This window comes from Triturus cristatus, chromosome 3_1 (assembly GCF_964204655.1).
Source record: "Triturus cristatus chromosome 3_1, aTriCri1.1, whole genome shotgun sequence".
In the NCBI taxonomy this organism is placed as follows: Eukaryota; Metazoa; Chordata; class Amphibia; order Caudata; family Salamandridae; genus Triturus; species Triturus cristatus.
In genome coordinates, this window is record NC_140583.1 from 943790498 (window position 1) to 943817469 (window position 26972).

Genomic DNA, 26972 nt, shown 5'->3' on the forward strand with positions numbered 1-26972 from the left:
TCCAGAGAAAGAGATATCTATGGATGAGTTTTTGGTCCTATTCAAGGACTGTTTGTTTTCAAACATCACATTCCGAGCAAGAGAACACGTTACGGCAGTAAGCAGTATATGCTGTGTAAAAATGCCACCACTGTATATGCATATAATTTCAGGGTGTAGACTGATAGGGATTCTTTAGTAGACCCCCTTGGTCACCCTTCCACTTTTGGAGTCAGTGTAAAAATTGTGTGGAAACTTGCCAAAGGACTTTTTAATAATGGTCACCATTCACAATTGGACAATTTCTATACAGGTGTGCAATTATTTAAGGAATTGTTCAAAGTGGACACTCTAGCATGTGACACAATCCGCTCTAACCATTAATATTACCCTAGACATCTTGTGTGTAAAAAACATGAAAGGGGATAGAGCAGGGCTTTATGTATTTATTAACTTCTTGTTTTGAAACATTGAGACATAAAAGATGTCCTCATGCACACAACTATTTCCAAGAAAAGCATTTCACCCATGTCTGTTTGTGGTCAGTTGGCAGAAGTGCACAAATCTAAGTGCATTTTAGACTATGACAAGCACATGGGAGGTGCAGATAAAGTAGATCAAGGGTTGGAACCTTGCAATGCTACTCGAAAGTCATACATCTGATATACAATATTGGATGTTCATTTGGCTCAGTTGGCATGCTGCCAATCTTATGTTGCTTTAAAAATTGTTCTCCAGATTCCAGGATGATTTTGGTACAGTTTCTTCAGTCTATAATAGGCAGCTTTGTTGCTGTGGAGCAGGAAAAGGTTCCTAGAATTGGAGTGGTGAAGGATGTGTCTAGATTTAAAGATTGACACTTTCCTGAATACATATTCTAACACCCAAAAATACTTTCCTTTTCAGAGATGTAGAGTGTTTCTGAAGAAGAGTGCAAAAGTATAGTCTTATGTACTGCCCCAAGTGCCCTTTTAATCCTGGCATATGAATGCCCACATGTTTTACATTGTAGCATATGCAACTCAAGTATTGGGAGCAGCCATGAGAGTAAAAGGGAACTGACAGTGGTCTGAATTGCTAAATATATTTTGTTTAGATATCTGACTGGTAGTATTTTGATGTGCTTAGTTACACCTGTTGTGTATTGTTGGAAATCAGGCCATTAGTTGTGGACACCATCACAAATAGTAGGACCACATTTGTCCTCTCTGGGAACCAAACCCACCATTGTAATGCTTGACTCTAGCAGGGTAGCAAAACAGAGCAGTCCAAGGCCTACTCAAGGAAGGTAGCGTAAACCCAATCACTGTACGCACTAATAATACTGAATAAATGATTATCAAGTCAGTATTTTTTCTTTAGAAAAAAGAGAAATACATTTACTACACACACATACTACTAAATACTGTGCAATAATTTACAAATATATATGCATTGGCAGATGTAAAATATCATATATGACATTGTATTATCACCATTGGTCCCCTAAAGGGGACACATCAACATATCAAGAGCAATAGCCCACATGTTAAACTAATTATGGGGTTCCTAGATGCAATTAGGAAAACCATACCCCACCATAAATGCACTTATTAAGGATAATAAAACATATCTACTGCAGGCAGTAACCAATGACATTCTTATGGTGAACCAATAAAGCAATTGTAATGAATACAACCTGTGTGTGTGTGTTATTAATGTATTTTTAACCATCAAACTACATTTTCTAAATGCAGTCCCTAGAGGATATCACATTGTGATGAAATTTAATTGCAGCCATACAGTTGACCCTTAGATGGCTTGACAACATCAAAATTACAGTCATACTTTTTTAGGCCTTCCAGGCCTCCTGAATGTCAACATACACAGGGCCACTAGAGGGCATAACACATCCTGCTGCAGCGCAAAACCTCTAGCCATGAGAGTGCTTAGAAATGTGAAGGAAATCCAGGGGAGGTGATAATGTTGGGGTCCTCCGCCACTTTGGTGGAGGACTCAGGAGATCCATGCAGGGGAAATGTGGGATCCTGCTGAATTGATTGGTGGTGGTCCTGTCATCCTGGGGCCACCACAAACAGAGATATGGGCAAAAATGCAGGCAAAAAGTGTGGCCCTGCAGGGCATTACGGGGAGCATCTCCAGGAGTGCAGTCAATCAATCACTCAATCTGGGATTTGTGAAGTGCGCTACTCACACGTGAGGGTCTCAAGGTGCTGGGGAGCAGGGGTCATGCAGGTCTGATTCAGCCAAAGAGCCAGGTTTTGAGGCTCTTCCTGAAAGTGTGCAGCAGGTGGGAGCGTCTGATGTTTAGCGGGACCTCGTTCCAGGTCTTTGTCGTGATTTAGGAGTAGGCTCTTCTGCCCACTCTGGCTCTTTGGATGCGCTGGTTTTTGGCGAGGACAGGGGAGCGGAGGTTTCTCTCGGGTATGTGGAAAGAGACTCTTTCATTGAGGTATTGGGGTCTGATGTTGTGGAGGGATTTGAAGGCATGTGTGAGTAGCTTGAAGGTTACTCTCTTCTCGATGGGGAGCCAGTGGAGGTCTCCTAGGTGGTGAGTGATGTGTCCATGTCGTGGGAGGCAGAGGACGAGTCTGGCCGCGGTGTTCTGGATGGTCTGGAGTTTTCGGAGCAGAGATTTGTTGATTCCGACATAGAGGGTGTTTCCGTAGTCCAATCTGCTAGTTATGAGTCCATGGGTGATGGTTTTTCTGGATTCGTGGGGGATCCACTTGAAGTTCTTGTGAAGGAGGCGGAGGGTGTTGAAGTACATGGAGGAGACTGCATTGATCTGTCAGGTAATGGTGAGGGAGGAGTCAAGTATAATGCTGAGGTTCCGGGCATGATCTGTGGGAGTGTGGGGGTAGCCGAGAGTGGTGGACCACCAGGTGTTGTCCAATGCTGAGGGGCTGGGTCCGAGGACGAGGACTTCTGTCTTCTTTGAGTTTAGCTTCAGACAGCTGCTGCTCATCCAGGATGCGATGTCTTTCATTCCTACCTGGAAGCTGAGTCAGATGGCGTTGGGTTGCTTCGTGAGGGATAGGATGAGCTGGGTTTTGTCAGCATATGATATTATGCTGAGTCCATGCTGTCTGATGATGGTGGCAAGGGGGGCCATGTAGATGTTGAAGAGCGTGGAGCTGAGCGATGATCCTTGGGGTACTCCACAGTTGATCACTGTGGGTTCGGAGATGAAAGGCGGGGAGTCTGTTTGTTTGGGTTCATCAGTAAGGTAAGAGCGGATCCAGTTGAGAGCATTTCCATGTATGCTGGCGTCGTGGAGTCTGGCAGTCAGGATGCGGTGGGAGACGGTGTTGAAGGCTGCAGAGAGGTCTAGTAGGATGAGGGCTGCCATGTGGCCCTGGTTGAGGAGGGTGCAGTTGTCATCTGTGGCAGCGAGGAGGGTGGTCTCGGTGCTGGTGTTGCTGTGGAATCTGGATTGGGAAAAGTTGAGGATGGAGTTGGCTTTGATGAAGTTCATGAGCTGAATGTTGACGATCTTCTCGGTGACTTTAGACGTGAAGGGCAGGAGAGAGATGGGTCTTTAGTTTTTGAGGTTCGTAGGATCTGTGGTGGGCTTCTTGAGGACAGGCTTAACTTCTGCATGTTTCCAGTCATTGGGCAAAGTGCCAGATTCAAAGGTGGCGTTGATGGTGATTTTTAGCTTGGGTGCTATGGTGGTGGTGGCTCTGTGGAAGATGTGTGGCGGGCAGGGGTCCGTGGGGGCTCCTGAGTGAACGCTCTTCATGGTCGTGGTGGTCTCATCGGTGGTGACTGGGGTCCAGTCTGAGATGATAGGCTGGCTGATGTTGCTGGTGGTAGGTGTGGTTTCAGTGTCTGGTGTCCGTTCATTGAAGTTATCGTAAAGGGACTTGATCTTGAGATGGCAGTAGGAGCCTAATTTGTTGCAGAGGTCCTGGGAAGGAGTGAGGTCCTTTTGGTGAATCTGATGTGTTGGTGGTATTCTGTCATGGCGTTCTTGAAGGTGGTCCGAGCTTTTGGGGTGTTGGTGTTTCTCCATACTTTCTTGAGACGTCTGCAGGTGCATCTGGATTCACAGAGGTTGGTGTTGAGCCAGGTGGCTTCCATGGGGCATTGTCTGTTGGAGTTACGGAGGGGGGCGAGCTTGTCTGCGAAGTTGGTGATCCATCTGTGTAATGAAAATTAAATGGGTGGCTCTCCCACCACGCCAGGGAGAGCTGCGCCGTGCTCTTGCTTCTTGTTTTTATTTTTCTTAGCAGCCTCGCGCTACGTCTCTCATCTCGGGGTGCCCAGTCCCACCCAGGCACCCCACTTGCAGAGACTCCACTTCGGGGGACAGCTCTGAGAACCCATCATCTGCAGCCCCTGCCGGCTCCCTGAGCCGACAGCACTCCAGTATGCTGCTGCTGGAGCCATAAGCACTCTTTTAGCCTGCCCGCCTGTATGGCTGTGGCTGGCCTCCCACTCCCCCAGGCACCTGGAGTGGGGCGGTTGGCCACGGGGGAATGTGCAGCTATGCAGCGCGTGAAAGGTAAATTGTTTTATTTATTTAATTACTTACCTTACTCCTGTCCGTCATATGTTAAACTCCACTATCCCCCCACCCTGCCCCTCCCCTGTCCCGCCACACCACCCTGCAGCACTCCCTCGGCAAGCCGCCACTGTGTTTATAATGTGTGTGCATCACGTTTATGCACCCGAGCATCACTATTGTGACTCTTCAGGGGTGCAGCGTGCCGGTTCATATTTACAAAGCCAGGCAAAGCCACCCTGCATGGCATTTCATGGTCTTGTAAATGTGAGGTAAGGCAATGCCTTACTTTGCATGGAAGTGGCATTCCATGGGAGTTGCTATGGGTGTTCCCAAGCAAAATCCATGATTTTTTACACTGCCTCAGATTTACAACATAATGTAAATCTGGGGCAGCTCCAAAACTAATGCCTTCCCAAAGCATGCGTAGTGAGGAAAAACGTTTACATTTCTTTTTTTTTGTAAGATGTTTTTTTTAATAAAAAAAAAAATACAAGTCACAGTTCTTTTGTTTGCAAACATTTCAATACAGTTAGGGGGTTCAAAACAACTTTATTTCGATTCATAACGAATCATAAAAAGCACATAGACATAAAATACATAATTAAGGGGTACAGTTACATCGGGTAGCAGTCACTGTTAAAATAGAGCAATTAAAATATTTACAAGATTTTTTAAAAAATGCGGAAATTCATCGATAATTACATCGGGTGTTGTCAAAACTGTTAAGTTATCTATTACCAAAACGTTTTTTAAGGCGAAAGGCAGCTACCAGAAAGTTAGCAACACTAAACATAGTTAGTGGTGAATCTAACTTTTTTAAATAAAATAGTGCAGGCTTGATTTGCACGAACCCCTTGTTCTTGAGCAATGGAACAATATACTTTTTCCTGGGCAGATCGTATATACCACAGAAGAACAGAAAATGAGCAGTGTCCTGCAGAGAAAAGCCATCACATTTACAGGCCGCTAAGTCCTCTGGCTTGGCCCATACCTTCGAGTCATTTAACAGAAAGTGAATCTGGTTAAGTCTTAGTTTGGTTAATAACCAGCGATGTAATGGAATAGACACTACTGTTAAATACGGTTCAATGGCCGGTGTAGTTTTGGAAATATAATGCTCCCTCACAGTAAGTTTCGCTAGCTCAGAGCTCTCCCGCTCCATTTCTCTCGCTTGGGAAAAAGTCACTTTGAACCATTCCAGGTCATTCTTAACGATGCAGTCTGGTTTATGAAAGAGATCTGGGCGGCCCAGGGAAGTTAATGTTTTTTTAATATATGCTAGCCACGGGATATTTTTCATATTGTCCAGAAGTAGGCAGTCTCTCATAATTGTGTGGTTCAGAGTTAAATTGGAATTCAGCCATGTTTTTAACCACATCAAGATAGGGGATTGTTTGATGGTGTCACTAATGTACCCCTGGCCTAGTTCCATGTGGACAGAAAAGGTGGCTGTGGATTGAGGTAGTCCTAAAAGCATACGTAAAAATCTGTTTTCTTCCGTCTGTATTGGTTCTATATTGTTGGAATAACCCCAAATGGAAGCCCCGTACCTTACTACTGAGATTGATTTTGCTCTGTAGAGTGCCAGCATCACTTCCGTTGGCTTTCCACCCAGACGTTTTGAGAAGCCGACAATGGCGGCTGCTGTTCTTTTCATGGCGTTAGTTTTGACGGATATTTGAGGTACCCATGTGCCCTTATCGTCATATACTACCCCCAGGTAGGTGAAAGTTCTCACATTAGAAATAGAAGTATTAGCACAGTAGAAGGTCTTCAAGTCCTTATTTTTTCTGCCGCCTACAGCCATAACATGGGACTTGTCTGTGTTGATTTTTAAGTCAAGGGAGGTCATAAAGACATCGAAGGATGTCAGTAGTCTTTGTAGCCCAAGAGGAGTACGTGCCACGAGTACCGCGTCGTCCGCGTAAAGGAGGACCGGGGTGGTCAGTCCGCCAAAACGCGGGACGTCGAGTGTTGCCAGCTTTAGTGTGGATTCGAGGTGGTTGATATAGAGTGTAAATAGCATTGGGGTGAGAATACACCCCTGTCGCACCCCTCTGGTAGACTTGAATACAGCTGTACAAACTCCTTCCGGCGTCATCCTAATGGACGCTTCTAGGTCCCGATGAGCCTCAGCCAGAAAATAAACCAAGGTAGGGTCCATCCCCAGTTCCAGGAGGATGTCCCACAGCCTGGACCTATTCACTAGGTCGAAGGCTGTGGACAAGTCCATGAACCCCAGGTAGATTGATCCACTAGATGCCACTGTGTATTTGCCTAGGATCAGATGTAAGTTGAGGCACTGGTCCTCCGTCCCTCTCCCCTTACGAAACCCGTATTGGGCATTTGATAAGATGTGATTGCTGGCAGCCCACTCGTCGATCCTTGCCAGTATCACTTTCCCCAAGATTTTGAAAGACGAGTCGATTAGTGAGATGGGGCGGTAGCACCTCGGGTCTCCCCTCTGGCCTTTCTTGAAGATTGGAATGATGGTGGCATGTGACCAGGAAACAGGCAAGCTATGTTTCATGGCGGCATTGAAGACGTTGGTCAAGATGTTAGCCCAGAAAGAGACATTTGCCTTGAACATATCTGCTGGGACGCCATCTGGGCCTGGCGCTTTCTTCCCTACTGTGTTGGTTATGGCTTTTTCAACTTCTTCCATATTAAAGGAGAGTGCTGGCTTAGGGGAGTTAGAATTGAGGATAGTAGGTGTTTCGCATATTTGGTCACTCCCATAGATGATTTTGAAATGAGCTAGCCAGTCCTCCTCACTGATGTTGGCCTCTAGGGTATCATTAGCTTCTCCAGAGAACAGGGGATTGTTTATAATGGCCCAGAAGCTGGAACTATCTCTTAAGGTGGCCTTTTCCATTAGTGAGGACCAGGCATCCTTTTTAAGAGCTTCTTTACGTTCATGAATAGTATTATAGTATTCTTGTCTTAGTCTGGCAACTTCCCCTCTGTCCCTTGGTGATTTTTTTAGTTCATTCAGGAGGCAAGTGTGTGCTTTCGAGCATGCTTTGTTGAACCAGCCCTTGGTCAGTTGAGTCTTTTTCCTGGATTTAACTGTAAGTTCATCAGAAATTAAAACACACAAAGTATCAAAGGCGGTGATTACATCCTCCCCCTGTTTGGAGTTGTCTTGGCAAATGTCTAATTCATCGCGGGCTTTGCTGCTTAGAGTCTTGAAGAACTCAGTTGGAACTACTTTGGACCACTTCAGCCTTCTACCTTGGTCCGTGGGCCGCACGGCCAGCTCAGGCATTTTGATCGTCCCCTCCTTGAGTAGGCCCGCAGAACTGACAAGCTCAAGGATGACTGGGTTATGGTCACTAAACGCGGCCACAACTGCTTTGTAAAAGACGACCCAACTTAATAATCCAGGGGAGACAAAGATGTAATCAATGATCGATTCAGAATTTCTAGCACTGTATGTCATAACCCTTTCACTGTAGGCGTTGAACCCCGGTTCGTAGAGGTCCACGTTCACAAGGAGGTTTTCTAGTGCCAGACCTTTAGTATTGTGTTCAAAGTGTTGGTAATCGCCTGAGGTAGGGCAGTCAGTGTCTTCAATGTGGCAGGAAAGCCTGCAGAGATGTGTGTTAAAATCCCCCATAATTATAGTGTGCAACAAAGTGGTTTGGCGTTCTTTAAAATTAATCAGAAAAGACTGTAGAGAACAGAGATGCTCAGTGGAGTGTCCGTCTGCTACAGAGTTATAAAAATTTATAAGAATATATTTGTGACCATTGGCTAAGCTGATCTCTAGACACAAGAAATTGGGGGAGTTAGTGGTTATTTGTTTAATGGTTCCCGCCAATTGGACAGTAATCATGATCATAAGGCCCCCTTTGTCCCTTCCACTGGAAGATCCAGTAGCTGGGACAAAGTAAGATGTAAACCCAGGAACCCAGAAATCGCCATTGCAGTCCCAGGTTTCTTGTAGGGCTATAATGTCATGTTGGTTCAGAAGGTTCAGCCAAACACTGTCCTCCCTTTTTGAGCGAAGGCCGGCTATGTTCCAGCTTATGAGTTTAGGCCTTCTGTTGGGAGCTCCTAGAGGGGGACAGTTCCCTGTAGGTTGTCTGGACATAGGGGTATTAGTGACTGGGCGTCAATCTTGTTCATCCGCCTGAGTCAAGGGCATGAATATATTATGCAGGGTTAAAGTGCTATTAAGGGACATTGGAATGTGTGTGACCGCCTTATGATTACTCAACCTATTAATCGTGGACCAGCTATAGTCTGGTTCTGGTTGAGTGTTATCGGGATGGGAGGGCAAGCTAGGTGTCCTATCGAATCCCCTGCCTTGGTCATAACCCAAGTTCGAAAAAGGGTGAGGTCTAGGTTTGGGATAGAAGAAGCTCAGGGGTACGGCACGGGGCCCAGCAATTAAGCCCTCTAAGGGTGAAGCATCCCAGAGTAATCTACGGGCCTCTCCCGGATTATTGAAGTTAATTATCAAGCAGTCTCCCTCAGTTGTTTTATTGGTACGCCCGATCCAGCCCACCCGCCGAACAGAGATAATGGCATTGGAAACTTCGTTGTCTCCTGAGCAGGTCGAATTTGCCTAAGACTTAGTCCTGGCTAGCAATTGGGGCAGATGTTCATGTTCACCTGACTTAAGTGGGGGAACATTTACCAAGATGGCTACAAAAGGGGCAGCCTCGGGAGGTAGGTTAATAAAAGGTTGACGAACAGGTTTGGGAAGGCTAGGTAGGTTCTGTTGACCTGTAGTAGCAGGAGCTGCAGGCTTATTTGTTACTCCTGTTATACTAGGGATGTCTATCGTGGTAGTTGCTGGTCTGGAGGACGAGTTGGATGCAACACTCCTGGCAACTGAGAAATCTTCCCTTGGTCTTTTAGTACCAAAGTTGGGTTGAGGACATTTAGAACCTAGGTCCGCCGGTGTATTACCTTTAAAAACAAAAGTGGCTGGGTCGGCTATTTTGTGGTGTTCATTCAGGCGTTCACATTTCCTTAGGATGCCATCGACGCACTGGTGTAAGACGTCTATGATGTCTGAGGCTATTTTTGTAAGTGTGGGCTCTATCTTGTCAGTGATTACTTTTTCCACCATGTCTCTGATAGCCTTTTCAAGTGAACCCACTGTGCCCTTTCCTCCCTTGAGATTCTGCGTATTCCTTTTTTTATACTGTCTTTTTGCCTGCTTTGTGCTTGATGTTCTGCGTGCTCGAGCTGAGCTAGGAGGTTTGGGGGTAGCCCCATTAGAGTCAGCAGTAGTAGGGTGAGGAGGTAACGCAGACACCTCGGGCGGGGCAATAACAATTTTTGGTTCAAGGGGAACAGATGTGATACCGAGTTGTGGATGGCTTGACTCTCCTTGCTGTTCAGTGATGGTTCTAGCCCCAATTTGCGTTCGGTTCTTGCAATTTCGATAGTCAACTTCCCCACCTCCGAGGTTAGGAAAGAGAGAATGCTATTAGATTTCCTGGGGACTTTATCCTTGGGTGTACCACCCACAGTGGGGGAGGGTAGCTTTCTCTTACCCATTTGAGCCTGAGTCCTGGATCCTGGGCGTAAGGGGGGTGGCCCGTCCCGTCCCTAGACGGCCACAGACGGCCCGCCCTCTGCCCGGGCTCCGCCCGGCTCCATCCGCGCGCGTCCGCGACGCGGAGGAAGCTGTTCCCTTTTATGCGCCTCCTGGCGCTTTCCCACAGGAAGAGGAAGCGGTGATGAAGCAGAGCAAGCTGGAAGCTGTAGTCCAGTCACAGCGTCAGGAACCCAGCGGCGCTGCGTGGTTGAGCCTGGCAGGTTGGTGCAGCGTGCAGCATGCAGTGTAGCGCTATGACCCCTCCTGGAGCCGGTATGCGCTAGCGGTGTCCCCCGCTCCTCTGTGGGAGCTGTTCCCTTTTATGCGCCTCCTGGCGCTTTCCCACAGGAAGAGGAAGCGGTGATGAAGCAGAGCAAGCTGGGAGCTGTAGTCCAGTCACAGAGTCAGGAACCCAGCGGCGCTGCGTGGTTGAGCCTGGCAGGTTGGTGCAGCGTGCAGCATGCAGTGTAGCGCTATGACCCCTCCTGGAGCCGGTATGCGCTAGCGGTGTCCCCCGCTCCTCTGTGGGAGCTGTTCCCTTTTATGCGCCTCGTGGCGCTTTCCCACAGGAAGAGGAAGCGGTGATGAAGCAGAGCAAGCTGGGAGCTGTAGTCCAGTCACAGCGTCAGGAACCCAGCGACGCTGCGTGGTTGAGCCTGGCAGGTTGGTGCAGCGTACAGCATGCAGTGTAGCGCTATGACCCCTCCTGGAGCCGGTATGCGCTAGCGGTGTCCCCCGCTCCTCTGTGGGAGCTGTTCCCTTTTATGCGCCTCCTGGCGCTTTCCCACAGGAAGAGGAAGCGGTGATGAAGCAGAGCAAGCTGGGAGCTGTAGTCCAGTCACAGCGTCAGGAACCCAGCGGCGCTGCGTGGTTGAGCCTTACAACAAACAAATGATGGACGGAATGCTGACAATGCATACATTCTCCCCCAGTCAAGAGATCTGGGTTAAATCCATCGTTCTTTTGCCCACTACACCACCCCAGTTTAGACATGGCCATATGCAAATCAGTCTTGACCCTGTGCCTCATGGGAACAGTCCAGCCCGAACTGCCAAGCCATGTCTTCCCTGGACCGGAATCAAGCATCCTAGGACCGGTTTCTGGCTATCAGCCGTCATCAGCCAGGATAGCTTGACTCCAGTGGCGTAGTGAGCACGGGTCCCACGTCTGGGAATACCCATCCCACTTAGGGCGAAAAGCGTTACAACAAACAAATGATGGACGGAATGCTGACAATGCATACATTCTCCCCCAGTCAAGAGATCTGGGTTAAATATATCGTTCTTTTGCCCACTACACCACCCCAGTTTAGACATGGCCATATGCAAATCAGTCTTGACCCTGTGCCTCATGGGAACAGTCCAGCCCGAACTGCCAAGCCATGTCTTCCCTGGACCGGAATCAAGCATCCTAGGACCGGTTTCTGGCTTTCAGCCGTCATCAGCCAGGATAGCTTGACTCCAGTGGCGTAGTGAGCACGGGTCCCACGTCTGGGAATACCCATCCCACTTAGGGCGAAAAGCGTTACAACAAACAAATGATGGACGGAATGCTGACAATGCATACATTCTCCCCCAGTCAAGAGATCTGGGTTAAATCCATCGTTCTTTTGCCCACTACACCACCCCAGTTTAGACATGGCCATATGCAAATCAGTCTTGACCCTGTGCCTCATGGGAACAGTCCAGCCCGAACTGCCAAGCCATGTCTTCCCTGGACCGGAATCAAGCATCCTAGGACCGGTTTCTGGCTATCAGCCGTCATCAGCTAGGATAGCTTGACTCCAGTGGCGTAGTGAGCACGGGTACCACGTCTGGGAATACCCATCCCACTTAGGGCGAAAAGCGTTACAACAAACAAATGATGGACGGAATGCTGACAATGCATACATTCTCCCCCAGTCAAGAGATCTGGGTTAAATCCATCGTTCTTTTGCCCACTACACCACCCCAGTTTAGACATGGCCATATGCAAATCAGTCTTGACCCTGTGCCTCATGGGAACAGTCCAGCCCGAACTGCCAAGCCATGTCTTCCCTGGACCGGAATCAAGCATCCTAGGACCGGTTTCTGGCTATCAGCCGTCATCAGCCAGGATAGCTTGACTCCAGTGGCGTAGTGAGCACGGGTCCCACGTCTGGGAATACCCATCCCACTTAGGGCGAAAAGCGTTACAACAAACAAATGATGGACGGAATGCTGACAATGCATACATTCTCCCCCATTCAAGAGATCTGGGTTAAATCCATCGTTCTTTTGCCCACTACACCACCCCAGTTTAGACATGGCCATATGCAAATCAGTCTTGACCCTGTGCCTCATGGGAACAGTCCAGCCCGAACTGCCAAGCCATGTCTTCCCTGGACCGGAATCAAGCATCCTAGGACCGGTTTCTGGCTATCAGCCGTCATCAGCCAGGATAGCTTGACTCCAGTGGCTTAGTGAGCACGGGTCCCACGTCTGGGAATACCCATCCCACTTAGGGCGAAAAGCGTTACAACAAACAAATGATGGACGGAATGCTGACAATGCATACATTCTCCCCCATTCAAGAGATCTGGGTTAAATCCATCGTTCTTTTGCCCACTACACCACCCCAGTTTAGACATGGCCATATGCAAATCAGTCTTGACCCTGTGCCTCATGGGAACAGTCCAGCCCGAACTGCCAAGCCATGTCTTCCCTGGACCGGAATCAAGCATCCTAGGACCGGTTTCTGGCTATCAGCCGTCATCAGCCAGGATAGCTTGACTCCAGTGGCGTAGTGAGCACGGGTCCCACGTCTGGGAATACCCATCCCACTTAGGGCGAAAAGCGTTACAACAAACAAATGATGGACGGAATGCTGACAATGCATACATTCTCCCCCAGTCAAGAGATCTGGGTTAAATCCATCGTTCTTTTGCCCACTACACCACCCCAGTTTAGACATGGCCATATGCAAATCAGTCTTGACCCTGTGCCTCATGGGAACAGTCCAGCCCGAACTGCCAAGCCATGTCTTCCCTGGACCGGAATCAAGCATCCTAGGACCGGTTTCTGGCTATCAGCCGTCATCAGCTAGGATAGCTTGACTCCAGTGGCGTAGTGAGCACGGGTACCACGTCTGGGAATACCCATCCCACTTAGGGCGAAAAGCGTTACAACAAACAAATGATGGACGGAATGCTGACAATGCATACATTCTCCCCCAGTCAAGAGATCTGGGTTAAATCCATCGTTCTTTTGCCCACTACACCACCCCAGTTTAGACATGGCCATATGCAAATCAGTCTTGACCCTGTGCCTCATGGGAACAGTCCAGCCCGAACTGCCAAGCCATGTCTTCCCTGGACCGGAATCAAGCATCCTAGGACCGGTTTCTGGCTATCAGCCGTCATCAGCCAGGATAGCTTGACTCCAGTGGCGTAGTGAGCACGGGTCCCACGTCTGGGAATACCCATCCCACTTAGGGCGAAAAGCGTTACAACAAACAAATGATGGACGGAATGCTGACAATGCATACATTCTCCCCCATTCAAGAGATCTGGGTTAAATCCATCGTTCTTTTGCCCACTACACCACCCCAGTTTAGACATGGCCATATGCAAATCAGTCTTGACCCTGTGCCTCATGGGAACAGTCCAGCCCGAACTGCCAAGCCATGTCTTCCCTGGACCGGAATCAAGCATCCTAGGACCGGTTTCTGGCTATCAGCCGTCATCAGCCAGGATAGCTTGACTCCAGTGGCTTAGTGAGCACGGGTCCCACGTCTGGGAATACCCATCCCACTTAGGGCGAAAAGCGTTACAACAAACAAATGATGGACGGAATGCTGACAATGCATACATTCTCCCCCATTCAAGAGATCTGGGTTAAATCCATCGTTCTTTTGCCCACTACACCACCCCAGTTTAGACATGGCCATATGCAAATCAGTCTTGACCCTGTGCCTCATGGGAACAGTCCAGCCCGAACTGCCAAGCCATGTCTTCCCTGGACCGGAATCAAGCATCCTAGGACCGGTTTCTGGCTATCAGCCGTCATCAGCCAGGATAGCTTGACTCCAGTGGCGTAGTGAGCACGGGTCCCACGTCTGGGAATACCCATCCCACTTAGGGCGAAAAGCGTTACAACAAACAAATGATGGACGGAATGCTGACAATGCATACATTCTCCCCCAGTCAAGAGATCTGGGTTAAATCCATCGTTCTTTTGCCCACTACACCACCCCAGTTTAGACATGGCCATATGCAAATCAGTCTTGACCCTGTGCCTCATAGGAACAGTCCAGCCCGAACTGCCAAGCCATGTCTTCCCTGGACCGGAATCAAGCATCCTAGGACCGGTTTCTCGCTATCAGCCGTCATCAGCCAGGATAGCTTGACTCCAGTGGCGTAGTGAGCACGGGTCCCACGTCTGGGAATACCCATCCCACTTAGGGCGAAAAGCGTTACAACAAACAAATGATGGACGGAATGCTGACAATGCATACATTCTCCCCCAGTCAAGAGATCTGGGTTAAATCCATCGTTCTTTTGCCCACTACACCACCCCAGTTTAGACATGGCCATATGCAAATCAGTCTTGACCCTGTGCCTCATGGGAACAGTCCAGCCCGAACTGCCAAGCCATGTCTTCCCTGGACCGGAATCAAGCATCCTAGGACCGGTTTCTGGCTATCAGCCGTCATCAGCCAGGATAGCTTGACTCCAGTGGCGTAGTGAGCACGGGTCCCACGTCTGGGAATACCCATCCCACTTAGGGCGAAAAGCGTTACAACAAACAAATGATGGACGGAATGCTGACAATGCATACATTCTCCCCCAGTCAAGAGATCTGGGTTAAATCCATCGTTCTTTTGCCCACTACACCACCCCAGTTTAGACATGGCCATATGCAAATCAGTCTTGACCCTGTGCCTCATGGGAACAGTCCAGCCCGAACTGCCAAGCCATGTCTTCCCTGGACCGGAATCAAGCATCCTAGGACCGGTTTCTGGCTATCAGCCGTCATCAGCCAGGATAGCTTGACTCCAGTGGCGTAGTGAGCACGGGTCCCACGTCTGGGAATACCCATCCCACTTAGGGCGAAAAGCGTTACAACAAACAAATGATGGACGGAATGCTGACAATGCATACATTCTCCCCCAGTCAAGAGATCTGGGTTAAATCCATCGTTCTTTTGCCCACTACACCACCCCAGTTTAGACATGGCCATATGCAAATCAGTCTTGACCCTGTGCCTCATGGGAACAGTCCAGCCCGAACTGCCAAGCCATGTCTTCCCTGGACCGGAATCAAGCATCCTAGGACCGGTTTCTGGCTATCAGCCGTCATCAGCCAGGATAGCTTGACTCCAGTGGCGTAGTGAGCACGGGTCCCACGTCTGGGAATACCCATCCCACTTAGGGCGAAAAGCGTTACAACAAACAAATGATGGATGGAATGCTGACAATGCATACATTCTCCCCCAGTCAAGAGATCTGGGTTAAATCCATCGTTCTTTTGCCCACTACACCACCCCAGTTTAGACATGGCCATATGCAAATCAGTCTTGACCCTGTGCCTCATGGGAACAGTCCAGCCCGAACTACCAAGCCATGTCTTCCCTGGACCGGAATCAAGCATCCTAGGACCGGTTTCTGGCTATCAGCCGTCATCAGCCAGGATAGCTTGACTCCAGTGGCGTAGTGAGCACGGGTCCCACGTCTGGGAATACCCATCCCACTTAGGGCGAAAAGCGTTACAACAAACAAATGATGGACGGAATGCTGACAATGCATACATTCTCCCCCAGTCAAGAGATCTGGGTTAAATCCATCGTTCTTTTGCCCACTACACCACCCCAGTTTAGACATGGCCATATGCAAATCAGTCTTGACCCTGTGCCTCATGGGAACAGTCCAGCCCGAACTGCCAAGCCATGTCTTCCCTGGACCGGATTCAAGCATCCTAGGACCGGTTTCTGGCTATCAGCCGTCATCAGTCAGGATAGCTTGACTCCAGTGGCGTAGTGAGCACGGGTCCCACGTCTGGGAATACCCATCCCACTTAGGGCGAAAAGCGTTACAACAAACAAATGATGGACGGAATGCTGACAATGCATACATTCTCCCCCAGTCAAGAGATCTGGGTTAAATCCATCGTTCTTTTGCCCACTACACCACCCCAGTTTAGACATGGCCATATGCAAATCAGTCTTGACCCTGTGCCTCATGGGAACAGTCCAGCCCGAACTGCCAAGCCATGTCTTCCCTGGACCGGAATCAAGCATCCTAGGACCGGTTTCTGGCTATCAGCCGTCATCAGCCAGGATAGCTTGACTCCAGTGGCGTAGTGAGCACGGGTCCCACGTCTGGGACTACGCATCCCACTTAGGGCGAAAAGCGTTACAACAAACAAATGATGGACGGAATGCTGACAATGCATACATTCTCCCCCAGTCAAGAGATCTGGGTTAAATCCATCGTTCTTTTGCCCACTACACCACCCCAGTTTAGACATGGCCATATGCAAATCAGTCTTGACCCTGTGCTTCATGGGAACAGTCCAGCCCGAACTGCCAAGCCATGTCTTCCCTGGACCGGAATCAAGCATCCTAGGACCGGTTTCTGGCTATCAGCCGTCATCAGCCAGGATAGCTTGACTCCAGTGGCGTAGTGAGCACGGGTCCCACGTCTGGGAATACCCATCCCACTTAGGGCGAAAAGCGTTACAACAAACAAATGATGGACGGAATGCTGACAATGCATACATTCTCCCCCAGTCAAGAGATCTGGGTTAAATCCATCGTTCTTTTGCCCACTACACCACCCCAGTTTAGACATGGCCATATGCAAATCAGTCTTGACCCTGTGCCTCATGGGAACAGTCCAGCCCGAACTGCCAAGCCATGTCTTCCCTGGACCGGAATCAAGCATCCTAGGACCGGCAGGTTGATGCAGCGTGCAGCATGCAGTGTAGCGCTATGACCCCTCCTGGAGCCGGTATGCGCTAGCGGTGTCCCCCGCTCCTCTGTGGGAGCTGTTGCCTTTTATGCGCCTCCTGGCGCTTTCCCACAGGAAGAGGAAGCGGTGGTGAAGCAGAGCAAGCTGGGAGCTGTAGTCCAGTCACAGCGTCAGGAACCCAGCGGCGCTGCGTGGTTGAGCCTGGCAGGTTGGTGCAGCGTGCAGCATGCAGTGTAGCGCTATGACCCCTCCTGGAGCCGGTATGCGCTAGCGGTGTCCCCCGCTCCTCTGTGGGAGCTGTTCCCTTTTATGCGCCTCCTGGCGCTTTCCCACAGGAAGAGGAAGCGGTGATGAAGCAGAGCAAGCTGGGAGCTGTAGTCCAGTCACAGCGTCAGGAACCCAGCGGCGCTGCGTGGTTGAGCCTGGCAGGTTGGTGCAGCGTGCAGCATGCAGTGTAGCGCTATGACCCCTCCTGGAGCCGGTATGCGCTAGCGGTGTCCCCCGCTCCTCTGTGGGAGCTGTTCCCTTTTATGCGCCTCCTGGCGCTTTCCCACAGGAAGAGGAAGCGGTGATGAAGCAGAGCAAGCTGGGAGCTGTAGTCCAGTCACAGCGTCAGGAACCCAGCGGCGCTGCGTGGTTGAGCCTGGCAGGTTGGTGCAACGTGCAGCATGCAGTGTAGCGCTATGACCCCTCCTGGAGCCGGTATGCTACATCATTTACTTATACAATGGGATCAACAGTAAATCAGCCACATGCCATTACATCATCTCTATTATTCATTCTCATCTCCATTTCCTTGGTAGGCGAGGTACACAGTTCCCCCCGATACGTGTTCCATGTGCTCCATTTTTTATCCCACTTCTTAGCACAACCTCTAGATTTGAACACTTCTTTTTCCGCTATCATGCATCGGTCTAATTCCTTTGCCCAACTCTCTGGCGATGGCACCTCTGCCACCCCCCACTTCATTGCAATCACCCGTTTTACAAGCGTGTATCCCAGAGTGGTTAGTTTTTGTGTACCTCCATAAGGTCTGTCGCCTCCCATATATTAAAGAGCCTCAGGTGTGGTTTTAAGGTAATCTCTTTGCCAGTGCCCTCTGCATGTGCCTTGTAGCCTTCTCCCATAAAACTTGTATGTGTGGACAGTCCCAAGTAATGTGGTAAAGGTCGCCTCCTGACGACATTGGTGGAGACACAGCCCATCCAATCTATTCCCCATTTTCGCTAACATGACCCCTGTAAGGTAAGTTTACTGCAGGATTTTTAATTGAATCAGACGGAGCCTAAGAGAAATGACTGCTTCTCTCAGGGACATCAGTGTTGCTTGCCAGTCGTCCTCTTCAATTTGCCCCATGTCAGCTTTCCACCTTTCTCAAAGAATATAAAAAGGATCTGGCATATTATCACATAGTTTCCTATATGTCAATGATACGGCCTTCTCTGATATAGGTTCCGACAGCAGTCGGTCCTCTAGGTCAGCATCGTAGAGTCACGGGGGGCAAGATGGCCGCTGTAACGTTGTGCTGAGAGGACGCATCCTTTCTCTCCCGCGCTGGACAATGAGTTATTGAGTAAAATGCTCTGTTATCCGTAAAAAACTACCCCTGATGGAGTGTGCACGATGGTGGCATAAAGGTTTATCTAAAGCCCAGCACGTTAAGAGACAAGCGCTTTGGATCGGGCAGCTTTGGATCTACATCAAGAAAGTGATTACGAGGTACTTAGCCGGGCATCCCATGGCTCCTAAGGTACACACTCGAGCTGCGAATCAAGAGAAAGGGAGCGAGAGGGGGGGCAAGACATCGGACCCTCCAGCAGCAGCGAAGACAGGAGTAGCTGTTAGCTCCAAAACAGACACTCTCACGGGCGCGATCAGGAAAGTATTCCCACCACCTCTGATGGAGAAATCGAAGAAAGTAAGGAAAGGAGATACACGGAAGCCGAGCGCGGATACTAAAAGCAGGAATCAGGACACGGGAATGCTGCAACCTACCATGTCAGAGATGCTGTCTGCGAAGGTGAGTCAGCGCCGAAAGCGCCGAAAGTGAAACAGAACTCGGCTGAACCACAGATACCGGTGGAAGTAGGTGGATTGAACACTGGAGGTGAGCAACAGAATGAGTCTGAAGGCAGTGGTAAAGGGGAGCCCAGAGGGGGACTGGCTATCAGCAAAGGGAATTCGGGAGGCACGATTGCAGATATGCTGGGGGCTTTAATGCTTGTGGAAGAAGAGTTGAACGCATCCAAGAAAGTGATCGGCACCTGGGGCAGCAGGGACAGCCTTGCAAATCAGAAATTCATGGGGGAATCAAACGCGGGCAAGAACCCTCTGGAGGGAGGGGATTGTACCTCTCTAGAAGGGGAGTTTTTTTCTGTAAATGAAGATTCTGGGTCAGCACCTTCATCGGAATCCAACACAGAGGAGGATGACCTGGATGACCAGGATGGTACTGAGTCAGACATTAGCACACCAGGGAAAGAATCCACAACTAAGAAAGGGTATGCAAAATTAAGGAGGCAGGAACCCAATTCATCCAGGCACTCAGAGAAACGGCTATTGTGGGATTATTCTGCGACCTCGCAAGTATACCAGGAGGAGGACAACTCCGGCAATATTACTGAGATTGCGGCAGCAGGCGGTACCCCTCCCCAGGGGGGTCCCTTTCATACTCTGTTTACTACTCTCAAACAGATGCAAAGCGAAGCAAGAGCTGAAAGCCGCAGAGCGAGACAGGCATCAAAGAAAATCCAGTGTAGCTTAAAGAAGGTTAATAAGCTATACGATGAACTTGTGGACCGCGTAACAGAGGTTGAGGAGCGTACCGGCAAACTTGAGGGTGATGTTGAGAGATGGCACTCATTCAAGACAGAGCAAGAAAAAATGGCGGAGGACATGCGCTGGAAGATGGAGGATTTTGAAAATAGACAGAGGAGGAACAATGTTAGATTGCTGGGTGTGGCAGAGGGGTCAGAGGGACAGGATGTTAGACAATTTGTGATAAATCTCTTGAAGGGAGCTTTCCCAGAATCCCAGTGGCAGTGGGAAATAGAAATACAGAGGGCGCACAGGTTCCCTTTCACAATGAAGAAAGCTCAGGCCACAGGAGGAGCAGGGAGGGGCGGTCAGCAAAATCACCCGAGGGCAATACTAATCTATGTTGGGAACTTCTTGCTTAGGGAGGAGATTCTGAGCAAGGCAAGATCAGACAGTAGGAAGACTTTTGAAGGCAACACTTTTTTTGCCAGGCCTGACTTCTGCCATTTCACCGTAGAGAGGAGATGGAAGTTAAGGCAGATGATTGCTCCCTTTCAAGCCCTGGGGTTGGAAGCATGTCTACTGTACCCGGCTAGGCTTAAAGTGGTTGTGAGGGGGAAAATTTGGATGTTCAACTCTGAGATCAAAGCCGAGCTCTTCTTGGAGGAAATGAGGAAGCAGAAGGGAGGATAGGAGATATGGGTATCTGCATACACAAAAGTACCACCTGAGTATAGATGAAAGTGTTAGAGATAAAAAGGGATAAAAAGGGTAACACAGCATAGGTAAGGTACTTGGCGGGAGGGGGATGCGACTAGTGCAACTAAAGGCGGGCACACATAGGTCTGTTGACCTATTTGCCTGTAAGAGGGAGGGGGCGGGGGGAGCAGCGCAGGGGGGAGAAGGAGGGGGTGGAGGCAGGGGGGGGGAAACAGCAACAATTGTGTTTTTTGTTAAATTAGAAGGTTTGGCACATTGCTACCTACGTAGGAAATACTGGATCTACACAAGCTGATTTGAAGATGGCGAATAAAGGTTATCTCTGGCTGGATCTACGAATGTCAACGATATGGCGTGCAGGATAGCATCAATCAATATATGTGGTCTTAATGAGCCGAGTAAGAGGATGAGAGTAGCAGCATATCTGAAACCTATGCGATTAGACTTGATATGCCTTCAAGAGACTCATATAGAAGCGGGGAGGACATATCTTCTGGAGCAATTAGGGTTTAAGGTATTGGCTTGCACTAAGCAGGGGTCTAGGACCAGAGGGGTAGTAATTCTTGGTAGGCAAAGGGATGTGATTGTAGGGAAGAAAAAGGAAGATCAATGGGGTAGATGGGTTATTTTAGAAGTATGTTTTAGGGGCCAGAAATTAACTCTTGTTTCAATTTATGGTTCTACGGAAGACGATCCAGATGTATTTCAGTTCCTTGAAATTGAGTTAGCTCAGTGGCCTGAGCCCATAGTATGCTGTGGAGATTTTAACATCCATGATCTAGAGAGCTCATTTACACGTCCAGATGCGATATATCGGGGTAGGAAGAAGAAAGTATTTAGGGCATTAGCTGATATGGTCACACATAATGCCCTGGTTGATCCTTGGGTGAAGCTACATCCCCACCTAGATGGCAGCACCTTCTTCTCCGCCCCACATAAGATCATGGTTAGGCTGGACTACTTTCTGATATCTAATTGTCTGCTCTCTGGATCACAAGTGGAGAAGCTACCTAGGGTGATTTCAGATCATAGTCCGGTTATTCTCACTATCAAAATTAAACAAACACCCAAAATACCCTCACAGTGGACTTTTGAGAGAGGCCTGCTAAAGGATCCTGTATATAGGGAGCACATGACAGCTTGGATTAAATTCTTTTGGGATATTAACAGGGGGACAGCAGCTCCAGGAGTGGTCTGGGATACTTTCAAGGCAGGAGTACGGGGAGAAACAATTAGTTTTGTTCTAGGAAGACAAAAGAGAGAAAGAGACAAGAGAGAGCAGGTTGGGCAGAGACTATTAAGAGAGGAAGGGAATTTAAGTAGGGCCATAGTAAAAAACTTACCTTTAGAAGAGTACCTGCTTAAAATTATAGCTTTAAAAGCTGAAGCAGTAGAAGGGTTTGCTAGACAAGCTGCAGATCATTTTTTGACAAAGAAGGAAAAGACGTACGAACTTAGTGAGAAGGTGGGTCGGGTCCTGGCTAGCAGAACCAGGCAGAGAGTGGCTGCAGCGGGAATAAAAGAAATCAGGGATGCATATGGAAATATGGTTATGGACTCTGATCTAGTAAGGGAAGTGTTTAGAAAGTTTTATGCAGATCTGTATACCCCAGAGGGTCCAACAAGACTACGAGAGGTTGAAGAATACCTGAGAGATATTTCTCCGCCGATAATGTCCGAAGAAGATAGGGAGCTATTAGATGAGCCCCTACAGTTGGAAGAATTCAACGAGGCCCTTGGTAGCTTACCAGCTGGTAAAGCAGCAGGACCAGACCAAATCCCGCTTGAATTTTACCAAATATTTAAAAAAGTGCTTGTGGCAGATATGTTTTTAATAATGCAACAAGCTCAATTAGGGGAATCTAGTCCGGAATCATGGGGAGGGGCTGACATAATTGTAATTTTGAAAAAAGGGAAGCCACCAGAAGCACCAGGATCATATAGACCAATCACACTAATGAATTTGGATATTAAAATATATTCTAAAATTCTAGCAAAGAGGCTGGCTGGGATCATTGAGCAGTTGGTAACCCCCATACAGCATGGATTTATTCCTGGAAAAGGGACAACGCAGCACGTTAGGACTGTTGTTACAATGCTCGACTCCGCAGGAATCCTAGGGGATCCTGTCGCAGCACTTTTTCTAGATGCTGAGAAGGCATTTGACAGGGTCTCCTGGGATTACCTTTGGCAGGTTATGAGGTGGTGCGGGATGGGGGAACCTTTTGTTAAAGCCATACGGATACTCTACAGTAACCCAATAGCGAGAATTAGAGTAAACGGAGGGCTGTCAGATACAGTTAAAATCGCTAGGGGGACTAGGCAGGGTTGTCCCTCCTCTCCCCTCCTTTTTGCGTTATATCTCGAACCGCTACTGCGACGACTGGAAGCTAATCAGGAGATACCACCGATGAGGGTAAACAGATGCATGGTAAAGACTTTAGCCTATGCAGATGATATAGCTATTTTAACGCCGAACCCCACTTTAGCTATAAAGGAGGTCGAGGCAGAGGCCGATGTGTTTGGACGGATATCGGGCTATAGTTTAAATAGATTAAAAACGCAGATTATAAAAAACACCTACGCTATATGTAATGACGATAGGGTGGTTAACTCGGCAGTGTATTTAGGGGTATCATTAGTGGCGGATTTGGATAAAATTGTAGAAATGAATTTGACCCCCTTGATTGATAAGGTGAAGAGAGATCAGGAGAGGATGAATAACTTACATCTTTCTCTACTGGGATGTATTAACGTGATTAAAATGTTGATCTTGCCCAAATTTTTATATTTCTTTCGCTCTATCCCTCTGGTCTTTGAAGCCAAATGGTTTAATATGCTAGAGAGAGTACTAAATAGGTTTATCTGGGCGCATGGGAAAACCAGGCGGGCCTATAGGTATATGACTCTCCCAAGAGAAAGAGGGGGATGGGGGGCCCCTGATTTTAGGTTATATCAAATGGCTGCAGCACTACAGTATATGCAGGGGTTAATTGGGGGTGGGGGGCTCGATACAGGGGTTACGATCATGTCTACGGAAGTCTACTCTATAGTACTGGGGGCCGAGGCAGAAAATAATTTCTTAAACAGGGTTGAGTTTGGATACCATAAAAGGACCAGATTTAAGACTGTAGTGGCAGCATATAGGATATGGAATGTCTTTCTAAAAAAAATGGGACTCGGAAGATACAATAGATATACCAGGCTCTATAAGAATAAATCCTTTCCTACAGAAGTATTTGCTGATCCAATAATGGCAAGATGGTCTCAAAAAGGGATAGTACAGATTGGAGACTTAATGGACGAGGAAGGGATCGTACAGTTTGTAGACCTCACCTTTAAGTATGGTATTGAGAGAAAGGACTTTTTAAAATATTTACAGTTAAGGAGTTTTCTTTGTCGTAAGCAGGGTGGCAGTGCGGGGTTTAATAGTAATGAAGTACTGGAGAAAATAAAAATAGGAAGGGACTGTACAATTAGATCTTTTTATGCATTCTTAGTAAAAGGGAAGATGGATGATATGGAGAAAGTTAGTAATAAGTGGGTTGGAAAATTGGGGGGGGAGCCTGGAAGTTTTCAAGAATCCTTGAACATGGGTTGTAATATTTTGTGTTCGGGACCCCTACAATCGCAGCACTACAAGACTTTATTCTCATTGTAGCCCACCCCCGCCAGAATAGCTAAATGGGGAGGCTCCACTGGCACCACCTGTCCCCGATGTAATGCAGGGGACGCAGATATAATTCATATGTTTGCTATCTGCCCCCAGCTGTATAGTTTGATTAAAAATGTGGAAGATTTCCTTGCTAATACACTTGACATACGAATAAAATTGACACCTTTGAGGATTTTGTTTGGGAGAGATAACCAGGATGGACCTGAATATAAGGAGTTTATGTTTATGGCTACTGCAGTTTTGAGGTTGACGATAGCAAGAGCATGGTTAGAAAAGATCCCCCCGGGAATGCAAAGATGGTTGGTAAATTTATTAGCTAGCTATAACCTTGAGAAAGCAATATATGCACGCAAGGGTAAAAGGGGTAGAAGGCTAGGGTTAAAAATTTGGGAACCAATAGCGAAGTGGAAAGAGACTATGGCATTACAGGATACTGCAACACAATATGCAATATAGGTCTATTTGCTACCTGTTCTTTAATCTGTGCTCTTTGTTAGTTGATATTGTTTAAATTTCAAATCAGATAAAGTGAAATTATGGATGGTTTTCAAAATTGGCTGGAAAATGTACAAATGCAAAATATGTAATACAATGTGTATACTGAGAAAAAGGGGTAAAATAATAAAAATTTATTTAAAAAAAAAAAAGCAGTCGGTCCTCTAGAGGGGATGACACTGGCATGTCCGCGATGGCCGTGAGTGCTGCTTTAAGGGCATGATGGACCTGCAAGTAACGGAAGACCTCCCCACAAGCTAATTCATATTTCTCCACCTAATTCCGTGAATGTTAGTATTTTCTAATTTTTCACCAGGTGGCCTATTGTGGAAATTCCAATAGTGTCCCATCTCTCAAATCCCGGTTGGTGACTTAGTAATCCTAGTTTTAGGGTGGACCATAATGGAGTGTCTTGAAATGTTTACATTTCTCCCCGTTTTTTACACTTTCCGCGTGTGCTGCGTTCTGCATCACATATAGAATTAGGAAAATGCCTCCAAAGGTGTCCCTTCCTGCACAGAAACAATCATGCCAACAACACAGACACCCTTTCACCATGGTGCAATGGTGCGCGCGTTGGCGCTCGGCTGCAGTTTGTGTGCCGGCTCTGGCAGAAAGGACAGGAATGCACCATATCTTGTAGATACAGCGCACCCCTGCCCTTTTCTTTTGACATACGGCAGCACAGCTAGAAGGCTTGCTGCAGCACTGCACTATGCCAAAATATTGTAAATATTCCGTTCTTGCACTGATTGCACTCCAATGCAAGATGTCAAAGGTCTCTGTAGGCCAAGAGGTAGTAAAACTACCTTCTAAGGAAATTCTCTCCCTATCTGTATAATGGGATACCACTACAGACAAAACAGTAATGTACACTGGCTTTCCCTATTAGTGTACACTACCCTTACAAGGCTTATCCCAGGCAAATACCCAATCTTGCAGAGTCCCCATTGCACCAGGCTACCTGTGCACTGTTACCAGGCTGTGCACGACAGTAGTCTCCCACGCACAGTCCACACAAGTGGGCAGACGAGTGTGCACAAGTGTTAACCTGTAACCATCCAAGTGCCCCTTACACTTGCTGCGTCGCTATTACCTTCTCTTAAAAGGGGAATACTGGAGGTAAACACATGCAGTCTGTTTTCTATTTGATAATCTTGTTGTGAGACTCACCCCTGGAAAAAAGTCCCCAAACCAGGTGATTGGAAAAGCAAGAAATTCAAGCATACTGAAGGGACAGAACGCAATTTGCAACACGTGCCGCTGCTAGCTGAAAGGAAGGAGGGGATAGACATCACTCATAGGTACTCTTACCTACTTAGCGGTAACAAATGGCAATGGGTTCTGACCAGACACACCATTCACCAGTTGTCTGCTATCACTGAGAACTTCCACTGGCCCTCCTATGCTAAGACCACCCACCCAACTCAACCATGTGGCCACAGGTCCCTACAGAGAACCCAGACTGCACTAAGAACTCTTCTGGTTCTGAATTAGCTGCATCCAGAACACTAACCACCTACATGAACTGAGCAGGTCTATGCCCACCCTTGCCCTGGGTCATGCAACGCTACATCCACCACACCATTCCTGGCAAGGATTTAGTACCTTTGTACTGACACCAATACAACCAACAGGTCTAAAACCTGTCCCCTGGGTCACTGGTGTGTCCTCCCTTCTGAAGGACACCTAATCCAGAACCCTCACTCAACTGAGTCACACAAGCCCCTTGAACAAGCTGCTGACCATCACCCTTAGTAGTTACTCTGGGGTCTAAGCTGCCACCACCCTTTTGGGATGACTCTGTCCCCTAAGGAAACATCCATTACAACACATGCAACACAGTCATTACAACGACCTACCTTACCAGGTACAGTGGGAATTGGTCAGCTAGGCTTCTTCAAGAATGTGGGCTTCTTGCAGCTTTTGTGTCCCTCTAGCTTAACAGGAAGTCAGCCAACTGACCCTTGGATCCCATTTCTTTGTCCTGGGTATAGGAGGATGCAGGTCGAGCCCATAGGTTTCTCCTCACAGGTCTCAGCAGCAGGTACAGTCCTTCTTCTGTTTTCCACATTTCAGGTGGTGTTCTGAAGAAGGCACCTGAGTGCCACATTTATGCCTGGCACTAGCCTGTTGGTGGGTGTAACTCCTGGCCCCCACCTGACCAATGCGGAAGGTGTTTTCTGGGAAAATCTCCCCATTTTTGCAGCAGCTCCTGTATGCCTTATTGCAAGCAATCCCACAGTGCCCATGTCTACCTAAATAAAATATAGCAGAACCTTTTCTTTCCTTGTGCAAAGCTCCTGTGTTTAACCTATAGGTGATGCCTGGGAAAGGAGAAAACCCTT